This window comes from Schistocerca nitens, chromosome 2, assembly GCF_023898315.1.
Source record: "Schistocerca nitens isolate TAMUIC-IGC-003100 chromosome 2, iqSchNite1.1, whole genome shotgun sequence".
NCBI lineage: Eukaryota > Metazoa > Arthropoda > Insecta > Orthoptera > Acrididae > Schistocerca > Schistocerca nitens.
Genome location: NC_064615.1, coordinates 138,350,164 through 138,368,570, shown reverse-complemented (window position 1 = coordinate 138,368,570; position 18,407 = coordinate 138,350,164). Strand labels below are relative to the sequence as shown.

The following is an 18,407-nucleotide window of genomic DNA, read 5'->3' as shown; positions in this document are numbered from 1 at the left end:
TGTTCATTTTCAGTTTCTGAACTGTCTGAACACGTGTCTCAGGTTTCAAGGACAACCCTTTTTAAGAGTCACAGAAAGGTTAGGTTACTGCGTTTTGTGCACTTTGGGTACCAAAACGTTAAACCAATGTTCACAAAACTGAAAGAATGTGTCTGGGCTTAACATTCCTTCCATGTCAGCATGAAGAGGGGGGAGAATTTCTGAACAGAACTGTTGCAAGCAAAATTTGTGACATGTATACGTGTCAGAAGAGTTTTAGATACTGACATATGCTAATGCACAATGTAAGTAATGTGTTATTTTTAAATTTTTTATAATATTTTATAATTGCCTTGTACACGGCATCTACATCTACATCTACACTCCACAAGCCACTTTAAGGTGTGTGGCATGGGGTACTTTGGTTACCAGTGTAATTTACACCTTTCTTGATTTAGTCACATATGGTTTGCACAAAGAACTTCTGTTGGTAAGCCTCAGTTTGGGCTCGAATCTCTAATTTTATCTTAATGGTCTTTTTGTGTGATATGCTTAGGAGGAAATAATATATTAGTTGACTCTTCTAGGAATGTATGCTCTTAGAATTTTAAGAGTAGACCATACCACAGTACAGAATGGCTCTCTTGCAGTGCCTGTCACTGAAGTTGACTGACCATCTCCATGACCCTTTTGTGTTTACTTAATGACCCTATAACAAAACATCTGTTCTTCTTTGGATCTTCTCTATTTACTGTATCAGCCCTATCTGGAATGGATCCCAAACTGATGAGCAATATTCTAGTACTGGTCGAATGGGTATTTTGTAAGCTACTTCCTTCGTTGACGGACTACATTTCCTGGAAATTCTTCCAATGAATCTCAGTCTGGTACCTGCCTTACCTGCAATTACTTTTATGTGATCATTCCACTTCATATCACTCTGTACACATACTCCTGCATATTTTATGGAAGGAGCTGCTTCCAGTGATTGTTCTGCAGTTTTGTAATCATAGATTAATGGATCCTTCTGTCTATGTATTCAAAATATGTTTCATTTGTTTATGCTGAGGGTCAACTGCCACTCCCAGTACCAAGCATGAATTCTCTGTAGGTCTTCCTCCATTTTGCTACAGTTTTCTAGCATCACAACGTTCCTGTATACAAGAGCATCATCTGCAAAAAGCCTCATGGAACTTCTAACATTATGTATTAGGTCATTTATATATATATCATGAAAATTAATGGTCCTAAAACACTCCCTGGGGCATGCCTGAAGTTACTTTTACATCTGAAAAATTCTCCCCATTCTGACTGACATGCTGTATTCTATTTACTTGAAATTCTTCAGTCCAATCACTCAGTCAGTCTGATATTCCATACCTCATATTTTGTCAATTAGGTGGCAGTGAGACCTGTATCAAATGCCTTCTGGAAGTCAAGGTATGTAGTATCTGCCTGGACATCCATATCTACTGCTTTCTGGTTGTTGTGAATGAACAAAGTAAGCTGGTGGGTTTCACACAGTCATTGTTCTCAAAACCCCTGGAGGTTCCTACAGAGGAGAGTTTCGGTCTCCAGAAAAGCCACAGTACATGAGCATAAAACATGTTCCAAAATTCTACAACAGACTGGCATAAGAGATATAGGCCTATAATTTGTGCATCTATTCGACATCCCTTCTTGAAAATGGGAATGACTTATGCTTTTTTCCAATCGTTAGGAATGCTTCTCTCCTCTATATACATATGGAACACTGCTGCTAGCAAAAAGGCAAGTTTATTTGCATACTCTGCATATAATCGAACTGATATCAAGACATCAGGTCCAGTGATTTTTCCTCTGGTGAGTGATTTCAATTGCTTTTCTATCCCTTGGCAACTTATTTCAATATTTGTCATTTTCTCATTCATGCAGTGATATAGAGGAGAAATTACAGTGTGATCTTCCTCTGTGAAACAGTTTTGAAAAATGACATTTAGTATTTCAGCCTTTTCATTTTCAATGCCATTATGGTCACAGTGTGTCTGGACAGATGGCTTCAATCCATTTACTGATTTAACATAAGACCAGAACTACTTAGGATTTTTTGTCAAGTTAGCACCATTCTATATGTACACTCTATGTTTTTTTTTAATTTTTATGTTTTACACTATACTACCTTATAATGACCACACAGCTAAAATAAACAACTTTTACAATCAAAGGTAACTTTGGTGTCATTTACAACAAGGTGTCAAAAAGTAGAAAAATTAGATGATGACAATAATATATACTACTCAGAGGTGGGGAAGACCCTAAACAGCAAGCATCAGGAAAGTGATCTAGGGCCGCTACTGTTCTTAGTATATATTAATGACCTACCTGATAAACTCCAACAGAAGGTCACCCTAATTGTGGATAACATGAATATTTTAATGAAGGGGCTGGATCTGGAAGAAGCTACACATTGTTCTGCAAGCACTGTGAGCTTTAAAAACAATTTTAAAAAAAACCATACAGAGTTAATGCAAAAAATCAGTGAGAACAAAGCTTTCTGTAAAATTTCTGAGACTTCACCTCAGTGATAAATTAACATGGGCAGATCAATCAGTAGCATAAGCAGTAAATTAAATTCAGTCTGCTAAGCATTACTAAAGTTAGCCAAAACTGTTAGTATTGAAATTGGGGCAGTGATTTATTTGCATGTCATGAGAATATCAAGACGTACACATGTACTGTCTGACATGCTCAGTTTTGTTATTTCTGCCATAATAATTTGAGTCTAGTGCATTAACTTTCAGTTTCCTTTAATGAACACTCTTTTTTGCATAAGTGAAGAATAAAAAGCTAATCCTGTATGTTGTAAAGGTACAAGCATTTATTTATATAGGTAACCTAAGAGGCCACATAAGGCTGATCCTGTCTAGAAACTTTCATGCCTTCCCATGAACAACATTTTTGACAAATGGCGGAAATATTCTTGGAAATAATGAAGTATGCACGAAGATTGTTCCACTCTATCACTGACAAAATCAAGAGACTCCTGCGAAAGAGGAAAGCTTCTGTAAAGTTTGGAAGGTAGGAGATGAGGTACTGGCAGAAGTAAAGGTGTGAGGATGGGGTGTGAGTCGTGCTTGGGTAGCTCAGTTGGTAGAGCAATTGCCCACGAAAGGCAAAGATCCCGAGTTCGAGTCTCGGTCCGGCACACAGTTTTAATCTGCCAGGAAGTTTCATAACAGCGCACACTCTGCTGCAGAGTGAAAATCTCATTCTGCGAATTTTCTGATTGTTGTTGTTGTCTTCAGTCCTGAGACTAGTTTGATGCAGTTCTCCATGCTACTCTATCCTGTGCAAGCTTCTTCACCTCACAGTACTTACTGCAACCTACATCCTTCTGAATCTGCTTAGTGTATTCATCTCTTGGTCTCCCTCTACGATTTTTACCCTCCACACTGCCCTCCAATGCTAAATTTGTGATCCCTTGATGCCTCAGAACATGTCCTACCAACCGGTCCCTTCTTCTTGTCAAGTTGTGCCACAAACTCCTCTTCTCCCCAATTCTATTCAATACCTCCTCATTAGTAATGTGATCTACCCATTTAATCTTCAGCATTCTTCTGTAGCACCACATTTCAAAAGCTTCTATTCTCTTCTTGTCCAAACTATTTATCGTCCATGTTTCACTTCCATACATGGCTACACTCCATACAAATACTTTCAGAAATGACTTCCTGACACTTACATCTATACTCGATGTTAAAAAATTTCTCTTCTTCAGAAACGCTTTCCTTGCCATTGCCAGTCTACATTTTATATCCTCTCTACTTCGATCAGCATCAGTTATTTTGCTCCCCAAATAGCAAAACTCCTTTACTACTTTAAGTGTCTCATTTCCTAATCTAATTCCCTCAGCATCACCCGACTTAATTCGACTACATTCCATTATCCTCGTTTTGCTTTTGTTGATGTTCATCTTATATCCTCCTTTCAAAACACTGTCCATTCCATTCAACTGCTCTTCCAAGTCCTTTGCTGTCCCTGACAGAATTACAATGTCATAGGCGAACCTCAACGTTTTTATTTCTTCTCCATGGAATTTAATACCTACTCCGAATTTTTCTTTTGTTTCCTTTACTGCTTGCTCAATATACAGATTGAATAACATCGGGGACAGGCTACAACCCTGTCTCACTTCCTTCCCAACCGCTGCTTCCCTTTCATGCCCCTCGACTCTTATAACTGCCATCTGGTTTCTGTACAAATTGTAAATAGCCTTTCGCTCCCTGTATTTTATCCCTGCCACCTTTAGAATTTGAAAGAGAGTATTCCAGTCAACATTGTCAAAAGCTTTCTCTAAGTCTACAAATGCTAGAAATGTAGGTTTGCCTTTCCTTAATCTATTTTCTAAGATAAGTCATAGGGTCAGTACTGCCTCATCAAAATGTCAATTTTCTGATTATTGGAATGTAAATCATGATGCATCCAAAATAATAAAATAGAAGTAACTGTCATTAAATTCTGGTAAACAAAATATTTGCAAGTAAAATTACACATAAGGTAATTAGTCATAAACTGTAAAAGAACACGTAATACAATGTACAATGGCATCTATATATTATGCCATAACCTGTTCTACATATATATTAAATTGTAGGGAACACTATGCAGATGTCATTTTACAATCAAAATGTCAAGGACTATATGCAACGATACAACATGTATCAACTGTAATACATCAAATGGCTGAAAAAAGCAAAAAACAGTGTCCCATTTAGTGCATTAGATGTTTATAAATCCTAAATGTAGAGAACTTTGAGTTCCTGAAATATCATCTAATGTCGCAACACCTTTTTCATCGCATAATCTTGACTGATACATAATGAGCCTTACTGTGTTAATATATCATGGTACATCTTCTGCATGCCATCTTTTCCTCTAGAGATGGGTGTGCCATTTTGATGTAAGTAAATACCAGTGTAAGAAGTGACTCAGCCAGCAGCATGCGGCGGAGCAGGAAGGGCTCTTCCTGCATGCCTTGTTGTCGTTTTGTCATTTGAGCCATGCTGTTTCTCTGTCAGAAAACTGAGCTTCAGTATTCCACTTGGAGCTGCATGTGCAAGAATAAGTTTTCATCCTGGCAGCTCCAGAGGACACAAGGGGGACCAAATCTATTCCTAATGCAGAAGTCAGTGGTTGCAGATGGCCGCCGAGTAAGTGACGCCAGAAACCATTTCCAGAAAGTTAAGTGATTTAGACAGGAATATAATTTAGTTTAACGCCAACAACAAATTAAATACGTGCATTAGTGTATCGTTTAGTCTTGCCGTTAAAGGTTTGACTTTTCTTTCCTTATTTTTTCAGAAAACATGAAAAGATCGTAACTTCGCGAAGTCGCGCTTAGGCTTAAATTTTGTAAACGTGTTTGTTTCTTGTTTCACGGTAATTTAACTAGTTTCTCAGTAACAAATAAGTAAACTACCGTAAATAGCGTATAACTTCATTGTTTTAATACAGATTTCAGAAAAACAGCGTAACTTTATATCAGAAACTTGCCTATATACATTTGTTTATAGGCCTAATTCTCGTAACGTTTTTGGAGAATCAAAGTTAAAGTATCTCGTTTAATTGTCCTTTTTTTCATTCCATGGAGTGAAATATATAATAAATAGCGTATATCTTCATTGTTTTAATACAGATATCAGAAAAACAGCGGAATTTTAAATCAGAAACTTGCTTATATACATTTGTGAATAGGCTTAATTCTTGTAACGTCTTTTTTTATTTTCGGTAATTTAATTGATTTATTCTAGCTAAAGTATTATTTTTGCCATGAGTGAGAAGTGCCTGACTTGCCGTAGAATTGTTAGTTCCGGGGTTTGGTGTGATGGATGTAGTAGTTTTTTTCACTGGGGGGACTGCAGTGGCGTGGGTGTTGGGAAAGTGGATCAGGCTCATCAGTGGTTATGTAGGATTTGCAGCAGAGATAGGAAGATAGTGGAACAGGAGGGGAAAATTGCTGCCCTTCAGGCTGAGCTAGATCAGGCTAGGGAAGATCTGGACAGGTTAAAGAGGGAGAAGGGCAAAGAGAGGTGGGAAGTGGCAACAGGTAGCAGAAGGAACAGGCCTAGAACTAAGTCTGACAGTTTTGTGGTGAATGTCAAAAATAAGTTTGACCTGTTGCTTCAGTTAGAAACTGATGAGCCTCAAGCAGAAGTAGGTGTAGACAGGACACAGCAAACTTTCAATAGGAAATTGAAAAAGAATGTAGGAAAGTCATCGAAAAGGAAGAAAGTTTTGTTGTTAGGCAGTTCTCATGCCAGAGGTGTAGGCCAACTTCTGCAGGAGGAATTAGGACCAGAATACCAGGTCACAAATTTTTTCAAACCAAGTGCTAGTCTGGATCAGGTGACAGAGGATTTAGGTTCACTCTGTAAAGGATTTACCAGGGAAGACACCGTGGTTATTGTGGGAGGGCCAGGGAACAGCATCGACAGAGATCCTGGGTACAGTATAGAGTGTGACCCGGTAAAGATTGCGTCGGCATCGAGACACACCAATGTTGAATTTGTATCTGTCCTGAGACGCCATGACCGGCCTCATTTGAACTCTTCTGTTGGGAGAGTTAATTTGGAGTTGGAACGGCTGCTTGGGTCGGGTGCGGGGGCTCATATTGGTGTGGTTCCTGTTGATTATCTCAGTAGGTGGGACTATACCAGGCACGGCCTACATCTCAACAGGAAAGGGAAGGGGAAACTGGCTGGGGTAATAGCAGGAAATTTAAGGGGGGGAGGCACTGCCATGAATGGTAAAATACCAGTGGTTACAGGTGTTGGAGCAGCACCTTTTTTAGGATAGGTAAGACAGAAAGATGTAAAGTTCTACAAGAGGTCAGGATTGAAACAAATCTTCAGTTTAGGAAAGAAATTAAACAGCACAATTCTAGCACATTGGATCACCAATCACAGCTGTCAATTATAAATTTTCACCAATCACCAGAAATTTTATCTCCACCAAGTTGTATCTCAGTCCTAGGTAATTGCATTGATGAATTAAAGTCACCCAACCCAGTTGACATAATCTGCCTCTCTGAACACCATGTGACCACTGGTATAGGAACTAGGCCTAAGCACAATGAGAAACTCAGACAGGAGAGTACTGCAAAGGTTAGAATAAGGAAAGGTTCTCATAAAAGTATAATTAAAAATAATGTAAGTATATTTCATCAAAATATTGGGAGTTTAAAGAATAAAGTAGATGAGCTTCTGGTTTGTTTAGAAGATTTAGAAGCTGAGAATGAAATAGATATACTATGCCTGTCTGAGCATCACATTGTTACTGATATGGATAAGGTAAATGTAAGTGGATATAAGCTCTCTGCACATGTAATGAGAGAGAATGTGGAGAAAGGAGGAGTTGCCAAATATGTCAAAAGTTATCATTGTGCAAAAAGTATAGAAACAAAAACGTTTTGTGTAGAGAAACATATAGAAGCATGTGCCTGTGAGCTTAAATTAAATAAAGGCACATTTATAATTGTAACTGTATATAGGTCCCCATCAGGAAATTACCATCTGTTTCTGAAAATTTTGGATTCCTTGTTGTGCTATCTGTCAGACAGGGGGAAGCATATTATTATTTGTGGGGACTTCAATGTAGATTCTCTGAAAGAGGGTAATAGGAAAAATGACCTTGAAGTATTACTCGGTTCTTTCAATTTGACACCCGTTATTGATTTTCCTACTCGGGTGGTAAAGGATAGCAGCTCACTGATAGATAACTTCTTTATAGACCAAGATAAGTTTAACCAGATAAATGCTCAGCCTGTTGAGAATGGTCTTTCTGATCATGGTGCACAGCTAGTTACAATATATGACATAGCTCCATTCAGCAATACTAAACAGTCCTCCAAAGTAGTACGTTCGGTCAACGATTTAACAATTGCAAATTTCAGGGAAAGCCTACAGCAGTTAGACTGGGATGAGGTGTACCGTGAACCTGATGCCAATTTAAAATATAATTTATTTCATGACATTTTTGTAATTGCATTTGAAAACTGCTTCCCCAAGAAAATAGTTAAATATACTCGTAAGAAACCTTGTAACAAACCATGGCTTACTAAGGGTATAAAAATATCTTGTAACCGGAAAAGGGAAATGTATCTGACAGCAAGAAAGAGCAGTGACCCAGAAACTATCAAAAATTATAAAAACTACTGTGTTATATTAAGAAAAGTTATTAAAAAATCCAGGAGTATGTGTATCATGTCTGAAATCAGCAACTCTGATGATAAAATTAAAACCATTTGGAATATTATTAAAAGAGAAACAGGTCAACCAAGAGCAGAGGAAGACAGTATTACCATCAAATTGAATGAAAACTTTACGAACAAAAAGTCAGAAGTTTAAAATATTTTTAATAATCATTTTCTAAATGTTGTGGATATAGTAGGATCCAGGTGTTCATTAGAAGATGCTAGGCTGTTAATGGAAGAGGCCATACCTATGCAATTTGATACAATTGAAATCTCACCCACTTCTCCCTCTGAAATTAGGAAAATAATAAACTTGCTTAAAAGCAAAAACTCACATGGAATTGATGGCATTTCCAGCAAAATACTAAAAGCTTGTTCTCAACAGATAAGTAAGATTCTCAGCCACCTGTGTAATAGCTCTCTGGAACAGGGCATTTTCCCTGATAGACTGAAATATGCTATTGTTATACCTTTGCATAAAAAGGGGGATAGATCTGATGTCAACAATTACCGTCCAATCTCCCTTCTAACAGCTTTATCCAAAATTTTTGAGAAAGTAATGTATTCAAGAGTAGCTTCACATATCTGTAAAAATGAAGTACTAATAAAATGTCAGTTTGGTTTCCAGAAAGGTTTTTCAACAGAAAATGCCATATATGCTTTCACCAGTCAAATTTTGAATGATCTGAATAACCGAACACCACCCATTGGGATTTTTTGTGATCTCTCAAAGGCTTTTGATTGTGTAAATCATGAAATTCTGCTAGACAAGCTCAAGTATTGTGGCATGAGTGGGACAGTGCACAAATGGTTTAATTTGTACCTAACTGGAAGAGTGCAGAAAGTTGAAATAAGTAATTCTCATAACATGCAAAGATCAGCACATTCCTCAAACTGGGGAACTATCAAGAATGGGGTTCCACAAGGGTCAGTCTTGGGTCCTTTGTTGTTCTTATTATATATTAATGACTTGCCATTCTATATTCATGAAGAGGCAAAGTTAGTTCTCTTTGCTGATGATACAAGTATGGTAATCACACCTGACAAACAAGAATTAACCGATGAAATTGTCAATACTGTCTTTCAGAAAAGTACTAAGTGGTTCCTTGTAAATGGACTCTCACTGAATTTTGATAAGACACAGTACATACAGTTCCGTACAGTGAATGGTATGATGCCATTAATAAATATAGACCTTAATCAGAAGCATATAGCTAAGGTAGAATATTCAAAATTTTTAGGTGTGTCCATTGATGAGAGATTAAATTGGAAGAAACACATTGATGATCTGCTGAAACGTTTGAGTTCAGCTACTTATGCAATAATGGTCATTGCAAATTTTGGTGATAAACATCTTAGTAAATTAGCTTACTACGCCTATTTTCACTCATTGCTGTCATATGGCATCATATTTTGGGGTAATTCATCACTGAGGAATAAAGTATTTATTGCACAAAAGCGTGTAATCAGAATAATAGCTGGAGTCCACCCAAGATCATCCTGCAGACATTTATTTAAGGATCTAGAGATATTCACAGTAGCTTCTCAGTATATATACTCTCTTATGAAATTTGTTATTAATAACCAAACCCAATTCAAAAGTAATAGCAGTGTGCATAACTACAATACTAGGAGAAAGGATGATATTCACTATTCAAGATTAAATCTAACTTTGGCACAGAAATGGGTGAATTATACTGGCACTAAAGTCTTTGGTCACTTACCAAATAGTATCAAAAGTCTGACAGATAACCAACAAGTATTTAAGAAGAAATTAAAAGATTTTCTGAATGACAATTCCTTCTACTCCATAGAGGAATTTTTAGATATAAATTAAGAAGAAAAAAATATTAAAAAAATAAAAAAATAAAAAATAAAAATAAAAAATAAAGAAAAACAAAAAAACACAAAAAATAAAGTTGTTATATTAACTTACGTATGTTGTTAAATTAACCTAATTATGTCATGTATTGGAAAATTTGACTCGTTCCACATCATTACGAAATATCGTATTCATGATCCATGGAACTAGTATTAATCTAACTAATCTAATCTGCAGTGCCTTGGTTAAGAGGGAAGCATGACATCTTAAATCGAAGGTGAGGTACCTTATTTCAGGCGAGTGAATTGGTTTGCTTATTGTACTAGCATAAACTTATTTTCAGTAACTAAGACATACTGTGTTTTTACATTCTTATAGATGAAAGCTTTGTGGAGTATGGTTTAAGTTACCTCATTTGTTGCTGTGAATGGCTTTGATGCTTGTTAGTTAACTTGTTAATTCTGGGAGAAAAGGATTCATGCAAATTTTGTGGTATTTAAGACATAGTCTGCTAATATAATCAAAGTTCCTTTACCAACCATGTACATAAATTCAAATCTTGTTGATTTTCCATCCTGCGTGGCGGACCTTTGCTACCATTATGCCATCGACCATTGTTTTTAAACTCAACAGCGATTGGCTGGAAAATCTTCTGATCTGCTTGTTCAGATTTTGGTATGTGTTAAATAATAAGGCCCCAACTGTCTTTTCTATTAATACTGTAGGGTTTGGTTTCTGCCCCTTTATTGGTACATGGATATGTAATCATGCTCATAGCCATATGGTGTTCAGTTCCATGATTGAGAGGCTAACCATCATTTATGATTTGATTATTTGTTGAACTTAAAGATCCTTTCCCTTGCCAGGTAATACTAGCAGTTACTAGCGTCATGCACAGAATTGTCCCAATTATCTGGGAGATGTCCATATCTGATTTACGCTGAGTAACTCTCCTGGGTGCAGCCACTTGGATTCTGAGGTCACGGGTTGCGCTGCCTCTTGATCAACAATACTCACATGGTGAAAATAAAATAAAAGAAAGCTTGACACAACATTGCACCTCTCTCATTTTTTTAAATTATTTATTTTTTTGGAATGCGTATGTCTCCTTTTTGGGGGATTGAATGTGAATTTTAAGGCCATCGTCTTAGTAAGTTTTCAGTAGTGTTGTGGAACATTCTATGATGCCAAGCAATTGTAAATCATTAAATAGGCTGTCAGAAAATATGATAAAGTGAATTGCTAAATAGTTTGGGACACAAATCCTTCTTGTAGTTGCCATTTTGAAGCATAGATGCTGTATTTAATTTTTGCATAAGCTCCTAAAATATATATATATATATATATATATAGACAGACACACACACACACACACACACACACACACACACACACACACACACACACACACTCCTAGAAATGGAAAAAAGAACACATTGACACCGGTGTGTCAGACCCACCATACTTGCTCCGGACACTGCGAGAGGGCTGTACAAGCAATGATCACACGCACGGCACAGCGGACACACCAGGAACCGCCATGTTGGCCGTCGAATGGCGCTAGCTGCGCAGCATTTGTGCACCGCCGCCGTCAGTGTCAGCCAGTTTGCCGTGGCATACGGAGCTCCATCGCAGTCTTTAACACTGGTAGCATGCCGCGACAGCGTGGACGTGAACCGTATGTGCAGTTGACGGACTTTGAGCGAGGGCGTATAGTGGGCATGCGGGAGGCCGGGTGGACGTACCGCAGAATTGCTCAACATGTGGGGCGTGAGGTCTCCACAGTACATCGATGTTGTCGCCAGTGGTCGGCGGAAGGTGCACGTGCCCGTCGACCTGGGACCGGACCGCAGCGAAGCACGGATGCACGCCAAGACCGTAGGATCCTACGCAGTGCCGTAGGGGACCGCACTGCCACTTCCCAGCAAATTAGGGACACTGTTGCTCCTGGGGTTTCGGCGAGGACCATTCGCAACCGTCTCCATGAAGCTGGGCTACGGTCCCGCACACCGTTAGGCCGTCTTCCGCTCACGCCCCAACATCGTGCAGCCCGCCTCCAGTGGTGTCGCGACAGGCGTGAATGGAGGGACGAATGGAGACGTGTCGTCTTCAGCGATGAGAGTCGCTTCTGCCTTGGTGCCAATGATGGTCGTATGCGTGTTTGGCGCTGTGCAGGTGAGCGCCACAATCAGGACTGCATACGACCGAGGCACACAGGGCCAACACCCGGCATCATGGTGTGGGGAGCGATCTCCTACACTGGCCGTACACCACTGGTGATCATCGAGGGGACACTGAATAGTGCACGGTACATCCACACCATCATCGAACCCATTGTTCTACCATTCCTAGACCGGCAAGGGAACTTGCTGTTCCAACAGGACAATGCACGTCCGCATGTATCCCGTGCCACCCAACGTGCTCTAGAAGGTGTAAGTCAACTACCCTGGCCAGCAAGATCTCCAGATCTGTCCCCCATTGAGCATGTTTGGGACTGGATGAAGCGTCGTCTCACGCGGTCTGCACGTCCAGCACGAACGCTGGTCCAACTGAGGCGCCAGGTGGAAATGGCATGGCAAGCTGTTCCACAGGACTACATCCAGCATCTCTACGATCGTCTCCATGGGAGAATAGCAGCCTGCATTGCTGCGAAAGGTGGATATACACTGTACTAGTGCCGACATTGAGCATGCTCTGTTGCCTGTGTCTATGTGCCTGTGGTTCTGTCCGTGTGATCATGTGATGTATCTGACCCCAGGAATGTGTCAATAAAGTTTCCCCTTCCTGGGACAATGAATTCACGGTGTTCTTATTTCAATTTCCAGGAGTGTATAATAACAATAAAAATAAAAATAAAATAAATAATAATCATTTGTGGCCTAATAATTACATGGTGTCTCATTATAAGAACTGAAACCTAGTGATAAGGGGTTGATTCTCAAGGAACTGCAACACATTTCTTTGCCTCTGTGATGTAAGGTGTTGAAAGTATTTGCTTCCATAGCTGTGATAGTTACACGCAAAGCTCATTTGCTGTCTTAGAACTACACATTTTCATAACCATATACAACATTTTGGGTTACCTATGTCTTTAACAGTGCAATGTGCATCAGTGTGACAGAGTATTAGAGTCTGACTTGAATGCAAACTAAACACTGCGGCACATGTTCGGGGATGTGCACATTTTTGAAATGCAATTACCTTGAGACTTCTTGTTGTTGTTCTTAATGTGTTTTTAATTAGTTGTCGAAAACTTACATGTAAATTTTTCTTAATTGGTTTCATTGATCTGTAAGCATACATTGTTCAATAAATATTCTGGTCACGAATGATGCTCAGCCCTTGCTTGGGTTTAGTCCTCCCCCTCCTAGACAACATCACGCAATAGCTATGTATCATTTTGGTAGCAGTGTGTGGATGTCTTTGGGTGGAGAAGATATCTACAGCATTGGACATAATTTGTACAATTTTTTTGCATAATTAATTGTTGCAACTAGATGAGGTGTTTTTTTTTTTTTTTTTTTTTTTTTTTTTTTTTTTTTTTTTTTTTTTTTTTTTTTTTGGGTGCTGCAGGTCCATTGCTTTCCGATTGGAACCCCAAGTTGTGATTGGAGGGGGTTATTTGAGAAAGGGGCAGCCTCAGTATAAATGTAAGATCCAAAACCTTTTAGATGATGGGGATGTTTTTGAGTTATCAGCACAACTGTGGGCGACGGCGGGTGTTTTGTTGCAGGTAACAGTGGAGCTGATTTAGCAGGTAAGCATTGCCACGCAGTACTGCACTGCTTCCCTACCTGAACTCAAGGAAAACTTGAACCTTTCAAAAGATAGTGTTCCTTCATATTATCAGATTTATCATATGCAGGCTCATATTTTGCACTGGCTGTGGAGGATACTCGACCTTGTCGCAGTTGCTACTGATCCCAAATTTCAATCTGTTATCAAGCACCTGCATAGCAAAATAATTAGCTTACAAATTGGTTTGAGTAACTTAGAGTGAGGCAGCAGCCATGTTGGTGGGGATATAGATTCTGAGGTTGTTGAAAGGAATGTAGTTCTTCCGGGAGCCTGAAGTCAGGAGGTGGAGGATGCACAAGTGCCCTTCCTCAAGTTAACTAATCCTTTTTTGCAGGTGTTTCTTGGGGTAGAGCAGCTCAGTCTCATGGCCCAGAAGGAACTAGTTGAGTTTTTGTGGTTTATCATGAAGTTACAGGTACAAGTTAGTGTTTTCCAGCTATTATGGACAACTTTTTTTGATTCCTATACCTGTCATGTCAAGGATCCTTGTCGGAGATAACTGGGAAGGTCCTTGTCAACAGGGCATCCATAAAGGAGTTCTGCATGTGTACTCAGAGAGCGTCTCTCAACCAGAGTCAAAAGTAACATTGTTAATGAACATTTATGTCACGTTCAGGATACTAAAGAGAGTTTGGCTAAGTATGTAAGAGAGGTGTGTGCTGCTGCTGTAGCCCCTGATTTGTAACTCCCTGAGCAGGAAATTGTTGCCATTACCCTGCAAGGCATTAAGCTAGTTTTGTTTGTGAAGCGACCAAGGACTTACTGTGATTTGAATTATTTTTCCATGCTTGTGGAAATAGTTAAGCAAGCGGATCAGAGAAGTGGAGAAGCCAGGGCAGTACTTTTAACACACATGGACTCCAATCCAGAGGTTGCCTCTTTTAGTAAAAAACACAATATTAGAGGAAATTGCAACTGTTGCAGCTGCCAGCCTGGCCATCTTGCCTGCCAGTGCTGGGCTAGTGTCAAATGTGCTCAGAACAGCTGATGCTAGAGGAGCAGACAATGGGGGGATTTCCTCTGTCATGTCTGTTCACTGTAAGACATTGAAAGCTGTAACTACTAATCTTCTTTCCTTCTTGTGTACTTATGTTAACAATGGTTGATTCGGGTAGCAGCGTTTCCTCGATGAGCCAACAGTGGTACGTTACGTATCACCACATTTATAAGTTTCTGGATTTGCATTCAGTGGGTTTTTCCTGCAGAGCTGTTAATGGTGGAGCCGTTTCTGTATTGAGGTGTGTATGGATTTTCTGTTGTGTTCGTGGTCTTTTCAGTTCTGTAAAGACTTTGGTCATGAAGGATCTGCATACTCATCTTCCATTAGGTTGTAATTTTGTCAACAAGACAGGGCTTGTGTTGAATTATGCACTTAAAAGGTTCTACTTTGGTTTCTGCCTGGAGGTGAAGTTTCCTATAGCAACCACAGAAGTGTGAACAAGGAAGGATATTTTGATGTGGGGTGTTTGATACATGAACATGCTTGGGCTCTTCTTAAGATGTTGCATGATTTCCCTGAGGTTCCAAGCACCAAACTGAGTGTTACCAATCATATAGAGTATTAGATTTTGTTGGCTGATCAGGTTCCAATTACGCAGTCACCTTATCCATTGTCACCTCCTAGAATGAAAATATTGTGGGAGTTGATGAATAAGACGCTCACAGAAGACGTTATACAGCTGTCCACCTCACTGTATGCCTCACCAATATTCCTAGTTCTGAAGACTAATGGAGGGGCTTAGAGCAGTTGTTGATTATCAGATTCTTAACCACAAGGTGATCCTGGAGTCTATACCCCTTCCCAATTCGCATGGGTGTTTCTTGTGGTTTTTGAAGGCCCTTTATTTTTTGGTCATTGATCTTATCCAGAAGTATTATGAAACTCCCTTAGCTGATGAATCCAAGCCAGCCACCACCTTTTGCACCAATCGGAACCTCTTTGAATTTAATATGTTTCCATTCAGGTTGTCCACTGGAGCAGTGGTCCTATCAAGGTTACTTGATTCGGTGCTAGGCGATCTTAAGTTCAAATGTTTCTACAAGTATTTAGACAATCTTGTTATTTATAGTCCCAATTCTAATGATAACGTTCAACACTTGCATTTGGTTTTGGAACACTGTGAAGCTGACTAATGTCACTCTAGCTCAAAGGAAGATTTCCTTTCTTGGACATTTAGTTTCAGCAGGCAGTGTAAGAATAGATCAGTCAAGGAACTGGTCCATTTATAGCTTTCGTCCTCCCAAAACTAAGAAAGGGGTGGCACTGTTCATTGGGATGACCACCTTTTTCCAGAAATTCATAAGCAGGTTTGCCAAATTAGCACCTCCTCTGAATATTTTGTGCAGGAAAGAAAAATCCTTTATGTGGATGGACAGTCAGCAAGCTGCCTTTGACTCTCTTAAGATTGCCTTAAATAATGGTCCCGTTTGGCAGTACCTGATTTCAACTAGCCCTTTGCCATTCAGACAGACACCTACAACACTGGGATGGCAGCTCATCAGGAGCAAGGTGAGCCAAGGCCATTGGTCTACAATTCCCAACGTTTACCAGTGTCAGAGAGAAAATATTCTGCTTATCAACTGGAGGTGCTTGTTGCTCTTTTTGCCCTCAAGGGATTTAAATACTACTTGGAACATTGAAAGTTTATTCTAGAGACAGATAATCAGACTGTCAGCTGGGTTCCAGCCTGTCCTCATAAAACTGGATGCATTGAGTGATGGGCAGTCAGGATTTGCGCCTTTCAGTTCAATGTGTGCCATGTAAAAGGATGTGATAACACTGTAGCTGATGCCCTGAGTCACTTGTTTGAGGAGCAAGAGTGCTCTCCAGGTACTGCTAACCTGGTGGAACAGCAGGTTAATTTTGTTCTTACTGACATTGCTGCATTATTTGGTGATTTGGTTGGGCGTTAGGAAGAGGACCCTGAGCTAGGGCCTTTCAGGAGTAAGTTAGCGTCTTGCCAGTTGGTCCCCGTGTGCGAGCTGAGGAGAAACATCTTGTGTTGTAGGGCTGGTCAGGGGCAGGAGGCAAAGATTTGCCTTCTGGCCATGTTGATTCCAGTGGTTTTTAAGTACTGTCAGTGTTCAGCATCAAGAGGCCACCTGGGTCTTCATAAAAGAATCCATAATATCTAGGAATCCCTTACCTAGCCTACATTGTATTGAGATATTAGGAGGATTGTTGCTCAGTATCAGGACTGCCAGATGGCCAAACCTAATGCTGATGGGCAAAGGGGGCTACTTCAATATACTCAAGCCGAGATGCCCATGCAACACCTTTTATCGATTAAGTCAGTCCTCTGCTTCATACCCAGGGCGTGTATTGACATATTTTTGTCATCGTTGCTGGGATTACCAGGTTTAGCTGGTTGTTGCATAGCAGGGGTGTTACAGCTGCACAAAGTATTAGCCATTTGAGTACAATTTTTGCTTGGTTTGGTCACTCCAGGGTTGTAGTTAGGAATAACGCTCCTGCTTTTACTTCTACGGAGTGTCCTAATTTTTATTTCTGCTCCGGGGTTAAACATGTCACAACTACGCCCTACTATCTCCACCCACAATTTGCAGAACAGATTTACATCTACATCTGCACCTGCATAGATATTATTCATACCACCATACAGTGCATGGTGGAGGGTACCGTGTACCACTACTAGTTATTTCCTTTTCTGTTCCACTTGCAAATAAAGCGAGCGAAGAACGACTGTCTACATACCTCTGTATGAGCCCTAATATCTCAAATCTTCTCTTAGTGGTCCTCACGTGTAATGTATATTGGCGGCAGTAGAATCACTCAGCAATCAGCTTCAAATGCCAGTCCACTAAATTTTCTCAATAGTGTTTCTCATGGAAAAGAAATAAAAACTTTGAGGTTCACCAATGACATTGTAATTCTGTCAGAGACAGCAAAGGACCTGGAAGAGCAGCTGAATGGAATGGACAATGTCTTGAAAGGAGGATATAAGATGATCATCAACAAAAGCAAGACAATGGAATGTAGTCGAATTAAATCGGGTGCTGCTCAGGGAATTAGATTAGGAAATGAGACGTTTAAAGTAGTAAATACATTTTGCTATTTGAGGAGCAAAATAACTGATGATGATCAAAGTAGAGAGGATATAAAATGTAGACTGGCAATGGCAAGGAAAGTGTTTCTGAAGAAGAGAAATTTGTTAACACTGAGTATAGATTTAAGTGTCAGGAAGTTGTATCTGAAAGTATTTGTATGGAGTGTAGCCATGTATAGAAGTGAAACATGGATGATAAATAGTTTGGACAATAAGAGAATAGAAGCTTTTGAAATGTAGTGCTACAGAAGAATGCTGAAGATTAGATGGGTAGATCACATAACTAATGAGGAGGTATTGAATAGAATTGGGGAGAAGAGAAATTTGTGGCACAGCTTGACTAGAAGAAGGGATCTGTTGGTAGGACATATTCTGAGGCATCAAGGGATCACCAATTTAGTATTAGAGGGCAGCGTGGAGGGTAAAAATTGTAGAGGGAGACCAAGAGATGAATACACTAAACAGATTCAGAAGGATGTAGGTTGCAGTAGGTACTGGGAGATGAAGAAGC

General features: G+C 39.6%; 1 protein-coding gene across 2 annotated transcripts in view; it reads right to left on the bottom strand.

Moving 5' to 3' along the window:
• Nucleotides 1–18,407, bottom strand: part of LOC126235834 (CBY1-interacting BAR domain-containing protein 1) — a 211,854-nt gene that overhangs the window by 117,432 nt on the left and 76,015 nt on the right. The window lies entirely within an intron of this gene.